The sequence below is a fragment of the Nomascus leucogenys genome, chromosome 1a, assembly GCF_006542625.1.
Source record: "Nomascus leucogenys isolate Asia chromosome 1a, Asia_NLE_v1, whole genome shotgun sequence".
Classification (NCBI taxonomy): Eukaryota; Metazoa; Chordata; class Mammalia; order Primates; family Hylobatidae; genus Nomascus; species Nomascus leucogenys.
The window spans coordinates 6,768,625-6,777,636 of NC_044381.1; positions in this window are offsets into that span (position 1 = coordinate 6,768,625).

Consider the following 9,012-nt stretch of genomic DNA (forward strand, 5'->3'; position numbering starts at 1 on the left):
GACAGAGTTTTGCTCTTTCACCCAGGCTGGAGTGCAATGGCACAATCTCGGCTCACTGCAACTTCCGCATCCCAAATTCAAGGAATTCTCCTGCCTCAGCCTCCTGAGTAGCTGGAATTGCAGGTGTGCACCACCAGGTCCGACTAGTTTTTGTATTTGTAGTAGAGATGGGGTTTCACCATATTGGTCAGGCTGGCCTTGAACTCCTGACCTCAGGTGATCCGCTCACCTCAGCCTCCCAAAGTGCTGGGATTACAGGCATGAGCCACCATGCCTGGCCGAAATTGCAAGAACCTTTAAGGTGATCCCCCACAAACTGGAGCTAGGATTAAGGTGGTCCTCAGGCCTTTGTTCTGCCTACAATGTTCATGAGAGTTGCTTTCTAGGTTTGATTACTGCTCAAACATTCAAAATCTGAAATAGCAAAGAAAGAAAAAGAGGAAATCTATTCCAAAGCAGCTACTGTAACTGAAAGTTGAATGCATGCTGGGAAACAGTATTATAATTTGATATAATCTGATATTTCAGCCTTATTTATTCTGAATTCCTAAACCTTTGTAGGTATCCAACGCATTATGAAAAAATATTGTTTACCTAGAAGCCTAGGGTGCCAAAGTGTATACCTTCTGTGTTTCATTTGGCCTGTGGACAGGGGAGATATTAACAGGGGAAATACTACATAATTCTGTAACTAAGGCCATCTCTCTGCAACTTCTCCATAGCATTCTGTGTCCTTGACCTTTACATAGTGGGTTGCGCTGTCCCTGTCACAATGCTTGTGCATTATTCTTTTCTCAACCAGACCTCCTTATTTACTCCTAAGTAGCTAACTCTTATATTAATATACTATCTCTAAACCCCATTCACTCCACCCAGACCTTTGCCCCTTCCTTTCCTCCTAGACCACATGGTTAGTTATTTCTAGTAGATTTGTTCTATTACCACAACTGCCTTTCCTCCTATAGTTTCCTCCTTGACAGTGCTAGCTTCCAGAAAACATTTTGCTACACAGCCTTGTAACATTGTCACCTGTCATATTACAACTGATATTGGAGTGCTGAGAAGGGAAGAGCATCGTCCCTTTAAATGATACAGAAGCGGAAGCGGGGAAGGGAAGTGCTGGGTAGAGTAGGGCGTGGTCCCTGGCTAGGGCTCCACCCCCAAGGACCTAGCGGAGGACAGGCACTCCTGCCTTAGAGCCTAAATGTTGCATTTCCCAAGACCACCCTGGCCTGCCATGCCCCGTCCTGTGCCTATAAAAACCTGAGACCCTACTAGGCACTCACACACAAGTGGCTGGACAGAAGAAGACACAAATAGCTGGTCATGGAGAGCACACCACGGAAGAGCATGCTGACAGGCACCAGCAGGCCATCAACCAGCAGAAGACGAAGTTTGGCCAGAGCGGTTGGAGAAGGGTCCAGTGGCAGGACTCCAGGGAAAAACCATCTCCCTTCTGACTTCCCGATCTGCTGAGAGCTACTTTCACTCAATAAAACCTTGCACTCATTCTCCAAGCCCACATGTGATCTGATTCTTCCGGTACACCAAGGCAAAAACCCCAGGGATACAGAAATCCCTCTGTCCTTGTGATAAGGAAAGGGGTGTAATTGAGCTGGTTAACACAATCCGCCTATAGACGGCAAACTAAGAGAGCGCCCTGTAACACACGCCCACTGGGGCGTCAGCTGTAAACATTCACCTTTAGACACTGTCATGGGGTCGGAGCCCCACAGCCTGCCCGTCCGTCTGTATGTTCTCCTAGAGGTTTGAGCAATGGGGCGCTAAAGAAGCGAGCCACACCCCCACTGCATGCCCCGCGACGGGGACAAGGGAAACTTCCCTGTTTCACAACCAGAAAACAAATGGCATTGGAGGTAACATGGGAAGAATTAGTAAATAAAAATCAACAGAACTGCAATTCTATAGAGAATCTGACTAATCAGGGTAGATTGTTTCCAGAAAGCATCAAATTTCAGAAATATGTAATCTGGGCAATGAGAACAAAGACAGCTTTAAAAATATAAGGCAGGAAAAGTAGGATATCATATAAAGGTGGGTCATGTAGGGAAAATTTGGGAAAGACTGCAATGTCCGAGTGTCTTCAGTGGAAAATTAGGCCTCATTTAGCACATAACCTTCAGGTTATCTGATTCTGTGAGGTTTGTGCCTTTCATTATCTTTGAACCATTTTATAACTGTAAATTTAAACAATGACTAGCGATGCAAATTATTCTTGTTCCTGTTGTGCAAATGAGTTCTGTCTAGTGGAGTGACAATTGTTTTCCCTACCCCTGTCCCCTGTGGAATAAGCCAGTTTTGCTTTATTTGATAATTCATTTCAGTATTCTTAAGTGTCTGTATATATGTGTGTGTGTATGGCTCTTAGAATTCTCCTTTGAACTGGTTGTCATGACTTACTAGTCTCTTGGTTAAGAGTAAAATAAGGCTGGGCACAGTGGCTCATGCCTCTAATCCCAGCACTTTGGGAGGCTAGGATCACTTGAGGCTAGGAGTTCAAGACCAGCCTGGGCAACAGAGCAAGACCCCGTCCCTACAAAAAAAAATTTGGCTGGGTGCAGCAGCACCTACCTGTAGTCCTAGCTACTTGGAAGGCTGAGGCAGAAGGATTGCTTGAGCACAGGAGGTCGTGGCTGCAGTGACCCTTGATTACGCCACTGCGCTCTAGGCTCAGCAACAGAGTCAGAGCTTGTCTCAAAAAAACAAAAAAAAAGGTAAGTAAAATTTTGACAACCTTTATTTTATATTTGTATGAGTCATTATTCTGCCTTTAAAAATTATCTTTTAAGAATAATTTAAAGACATTAGTTAAAAAATAAATCTAGGAACTGTGACAATAGGGTCTTCCTTGCACAAATGGGCCTAGCAGCAATTATGGCAAAATGCAAGTCCCAGTTTGAATCTAGGAACTTCGTTTCCACCCCAATTAGGTGCCAGAACCCTGAGTTAGTGGAGAAATACCATGTACTCAAGAACTCAGATTTGGGGGCATGATGTGGGACACCTGGCCACTCCACTTTGCATTTAAGAGGTTTACCACCTGGTGGCATTCCCCAAAACGTGGGGCTTCTGTCATCATACAAGGAGCAGCTATGGTTATTTATAAACCTTGTCATTTTGTAGGTGAGTATTACGGCTGTTAGGTTTGGCTAGCTGCTGCTTCTTTCAGTACAAAGTGGTGCAGCCCCAGAGAACTGCACCTGGAATGGAGTTGTGTCAGTATAGGGATTCACTCATTTTTTTCTAAGGTTCAATCCTGGATTGTAGTGCTATTCTCTTCCTCTGCTCCTGTTCCTGTGTTTCAGAGTTCAGAATGTTCCTAAAAGAAATTTCAGAATGAAGCAGACTGAAATAAGAAAATTCATTATTTTTTCCAGTCTACCATGCTACTCTAATCTAATTGACTTCCTGGTTATACTTTCCTTTCCTCTCTACCTCCCTCCTCCAGGCTCTCTTTGCTTCCCTTTCAGCTAACAGGCTTATTAGGCACAACCTCTTTACATACACTTTCCTGCCTCCATTCTTTTACTTTCCTTCTCCTTACTCTTGATCAGCCTGAATAATTCCATCAAGCCACCAAACACCTCAACCATTACACTGGCACGGCATAAAAGGGGAGTGTTCACCTCACCCAAATTCAAAGACATAGTCCTGAACTACTCTCTTCCATCTTTTCTTTCAGAGGCGGGCTTACTCTGTCACCCAGGCTGGTTTCAAGCCATCCCCCCACCCACCTCAGCCTCCCAAAGTGTTGGGATTCCAGGCATGAGCCACTGTGCCTGGCCTCCTCAATATATTTTTTACTCTTATTGCTTTCTACTTTCTGATTCTTCTGGCTAATGATTTGATTGCCATATTGACCTGTACTTTGGACTGATGCTGGATATGATTTATTTTTAGCTTTATTAGTTTTTCTTAGCAATTATGATTTTCTGCTTTGCATGTATTGCCTTCAAACTGTCTTGAATAAACACTTTCTCAATTTATCTTAGTCCTAAAATCCTTCCCCTCTTGTTCTGCATCCAATGGCAAAGCTTACTACCAGCTCACTCAGGGCTTCATTAGAAAATGGTCATTTCCGGCCGGGCGTGATGGCTCACACCTGTAATCCTAGCACTTTGGGAGGCCAGGGCAGGCGGATCACGAGGTCAGGAGTTTGAGACCAGTCTGGGCAACATGGTGAAACCCTGTCTCTACTGAAATACAAAAAAAAAAAAAAATTAACCAGGCATGGTGGCATGCACCTGTAGTCCCAACTACTTGGGAGGCTGAGGCAAGAGAACTGCTTGAACCTGGGAGGCAGAGCTTGCAGTGAGCCGAGATTGTGCCACTGCACTCCAGCCTGGTGACAGAGCGAGACTCCGTCTCAAAAACAAAACAAAACAAAACAAAACAAAACAAAACAGAAAGTGGTCATTTCCTTTCCATCTCAGAAGAGTCATCTAATCCAGTGTAGTCTATGTAGTAGTTACTCAACAATGTGAATGTCAATGATGGCTGCTAGGAGTTTCCAAGTAGAAGAAGAGTGGCTCAAATTTTCTGTTATTTGCCTCACTTTCTACAGCCACATTCTGTTAGTTTCACCGTAATGGCCCTCCTCCTGGAACCATAATCTACCCTTAGAAATATACACTCACCAGGCCAGGGGCGGTGGCTCACACCTATAATCCCAGCACTTTGGGAGGCTGAGGCAGGCTGATCATGAGGTCAGGAGATTGAAACCATCCTGGCTAACATGGTGAAACCCCGTCTCCACTAAAAATACAAAAAATTCTCTGGGCGTGGTCGCGGGTGTCTGTAGTCCCAGTTACTCCAGAGGCTGAGGCAGGAGAATGGCGTGAACCCGGAGGCAGAGCTTGCAGTGAGCCGAGATCATGCCACTGCACTCCAGCCTGGGCGACAGAGAGAGACTCCGTCTCAAAAAAAAAAAAAAAAAAAAGAAACATAACACTCATCAAACAGGACAATGGTTTCCCAGCAATCCTAGTTATGGTTAAATTATTCTCAACCCATTCTTTTCTGAAAAATGCTGCATTTCCTCTCAATTCCACCCACATAATATGACTCTTCAACTTACAGAAAGCAATGCATTATTTCTATTTTTTTCTTCTCAGAAACATTAGTCATCTTAAAGACTTCCTCTTCCAAGCTTCCCGTCATACGCATAGTTGCCCAAACCTGAAGCCTTTGTTGTCATCTTCCAATCCTCTTTCTCTCCCAGCTTCACTTCTTCTTCTCTCAACCGAATCAATCCCACTTCATCCCCTCCTTTGTACTAAGACTCAGACTGTTTGAGTTCAGACACTCATTACTCCTTCCTGGTGTTAACACAGTGTCTTCATATCACTCTCTAGAGGTTAAGATACCGTCCTAGAGATTATCTCTGTCCTTTCTTTGCTCTTGCTTTTTCAGTGATGCCTTCAGAGACATTTTTCTTCTTTCCTTTTTTTTTTTTTTTGGCAGGGGGTGTTATAGCAGCAATAGGACAGAGACATTTTTCAAAGGATGTGCCAAGGAACAGTTATATCAGGGCTTGTTAATTATTATTTGTAAAAACAATTTATAGGCTCAAATAACTGAGGAATATTGAGCTAAACAAAGATGATATGGTTTCTTCACTTAAGACTTTCGGGCCGGGTGTGGTGGCTCACGCTTGTAATCTCAGCAATTTGGGAAGCTGAGGACGGAGGATCACCTGAGGTCAGGAGTTTGAGACCAGCCTGGCCAACATAGCAAAACCCCATCTCTACTAAAAATACAAAATTTAGCCGGGCATGGTGGCAGAAGCCTGTAATCCAAGCTACTCAGGTGGCTGAGGCAGGAGAATCGCTTGAACCTGGGAGGCAGAGGTTGCAGTGAGCCAAGATTGTGCCACTGCACTCCAGCTTGGGTGACAGAATGAGACTCCGTCTCAAAAAATAAAAAAAAAATACTTTCAAAGCCTGTAACATGATACTCGTTATGAATTGCTAAGGGAATATGGGCTCCAAACTATTATTCAAGTATTATCTCATTGTAGATTCTGAACAAAATATAAATTCTATTATACTTTTAGCCTCAGTGAGGAAAATCAAAAAAGCAGTTTGAAAGGTTAGTTTCCGGATTTTAAGATACAAGTATTCAATTGCAAAGGCTTTATATTCTAAAGTTTCATTAGAACAGGAATTAATAAATGAGATATACAGATGGGATTTCTTTGCAGCCCAGAAGAAATTCAGAAGGGGCCATTGGGCAAAAACACCTTTAAATGTCTGAGCCTCCAGGCTCTGACAGAGAGAAGAAGATTAATTTCAAACCTACTTATTATATCACAATTGTGCAATCCAATGGATACTTTTCAGTGCTTGCCTTACTTGTGTCCCGGTGGTCTTTCTGTCTTGGAATTCTTTCCTCTGTCAACTTCCATTACTCCATCCTACTATTTTTCCTTCTACTTTTGAGACTGTTCTTTCTTAGCTTCCTTTCTGTATTTTTTTACATAGTAATATCCCTAAAGAGTCCTTCTTACTCTGGCTCCTCTTTTCATTCTCTGTACTCTCCTTCAACTGTACTACTTGTCCTGATAACTCAACTGCCCACCAAATATCTCTGCAAAGGCCACACATCCACTGTGAACTCAATGTGTACAAACCTAAACTCACCACTCATCCTAAACCACTAAATTCTCTAGATTCCAAGTCAGAAAAGTCTTGTCTCCTCCATTTTAGTAAATGATATCACCAGCCCTCTATAGCTTTTTAGGTGTGGGAATATGATGAAGTTTCTCTTCAAATAGCCTGATCAATCCTTTATTCTTTAATTCATGGTACCCCCCCCACCCGTTTTTCCTTTCTTTTTTCTTCCTTTCTGCCTTTGTTACATACCCAGACATGCCACAGTACCAGGCATTATCAGTACCAGCTCACATTCCTTTCCTTATTTGGAAAGAAGACTAGCTCTCTAGCTCATTGCAGACACCCCTACTCCTTTCCCCTATCTCCCTTATGTGCCCACCTTATCTAAAAAAGGTTCAAATGTTTAGCTAAATGGGACTAGTTTAGATTGTAGGGCCTGACCCCGGCCATTGGGGAAAGAGTACAGGGTCAGGACTTGCATTAGGAATAAAGGCTCTCATGCCCCTTTGTTCAGATGTGCTCTCATGGTGACTGGCCAAGGAGAAGCAACCTTCTGTGCAAAAGTAAAATTGCTTGGTTAAGAATCCTTTGTTTGAGTGTTTAATTTCCTCAGGATTTTGAGCGTTATTCCCAAAAATTCTGGTGCCCAAACATGGGGCTCAAATATTCTCCTTTGGGAAGGGGGTCTTTGGTCACCCCACCCAGGGGTCCCACTGTCTTGTTACAGTGGCCAGAGGGTGAGGGGAATCAGGGCCCACCCGTTGTGATGAATAAATCTGGGTTCTCAGCAAAGTGGGGAGGAGAGGCTTGCAAGACCGTGGCAATAAGAGGACCAGGTAATTCTTGTGCATGGAATAAGGGAGGAGACTTCACAAAGGTGACAAATTATTTCCTTGGTGTTCAGGATAATTTGGAGTTTGACAGTGTGTGAATGGGGCTAAGCATTATGGTTGTGTGGAGTGAGTGAGTCTTCTCTGTGGTTTCGTGTTGCCATCTATCGACTAGGGGCATGAACGGTCAGAGTAGACAAAGAGAAAGAAGGGTGCAAGGAGCCTCCAGAGGGGTGAGCTATAGGATATGCAGGAAACCCTTAACGGGAGAAGCTAAGCCTCCAGAAAGGGGGCGGTAGGACATCTCTAACACAAGAGGTTGAACCCCCTCTTAAAGCCTCATTGAGCCTCTAGAAAGAGGAGGGTGGACACCTCTAACAGGAGAGGTTGGAGCCCCCCCATAACTCCTAAGATGGGGAATGTTTCATGTAAGACAGGAAAACTAAAGAGTCAAGAGAGCAATGAAATTCCTTCTGATAGCCCCTTGGGGCTTATGCTAAAGTATTGGAAAGATAATGAGACGACCAAGTATAAACGAAAACAGCAGATGATACAATATTGTTCTTTTATTTAGGCTCAAGAACCCATCTTGAAACCCTCACTTTTCTGGCCAAAATTTGGGTCAAATGAGGAGCGGATTTGTCAGCTCTTAACTGAGCATGTTAATGATAAGAGCCCTGTTTCCCAGGAAGAAATCGATTACACCCTCTATTGGTGGCAGGGACCTGTCCTTTACCCTTTAGACTCCGGAGGGAGAAAGCCAGAAGCCAGCCCCTCTGGAAGGGAAAGAGTTCCCATGTCTAGACAACCCACACCCACTAACACGTGGGACCCTCTAGATCATCTTCCTCCATTCAGTGCCCCCATCCCACTCCTCCAGTTCCTGTTTCAGGTCCCTCCCCTGCTTGTGTCACTCTTCCAGCTGCCCCCAATCCCGCCCCTCCGGTTCCCGTTTCAGGTCCCTCCCCTGCTTGCGTCACTCTTCTGGAGGCCCCTGATCCCGCCCTTCTGGTTCCCATTTCCGTTTCAGGTCCCTCCCCTGTTTGCATCATTCTTCTGGTTGCCCCCAATCCCGCCCCTCCAGCTCCCGTTTCCATTTCGAGTCCCTCCCCTGCTTGTGTCACTCTTCCAGTTGTCCCCGATCCCGCTCCTCCGGTTTCGGTCCTTCTGGCTGCGGTTTTGGGTTACTCCCCAGCTGTTTCAGGCCACTCCCTCACCTGTGTCACTTGCCCGTGTTCCATTCCCCCAGTTGCTGCTGCAGATCCCTCCCCCACTTGTGGTGCCTATACTCATATATTCATATTGCTCCTCCTCCCTATAATTCTCACTTTGCAGAATTACCATCTTGTGAGCCTGCCCCACCCCTACCACCAAACTATTAAGTATCCCTCTTTAAAGGGGCTTCAGTGTGAGATAGAGCAATGTAAAAAAGATATTCAAAACTTTCCATTTCCCTCCACACCTAAAGAGCCAGATCCAACTTTCTTTGCTCTAAGAGTGGTACCACAAGGACAGGGGGTGGCTATTGGCTTTGTAAACGCTCCCTT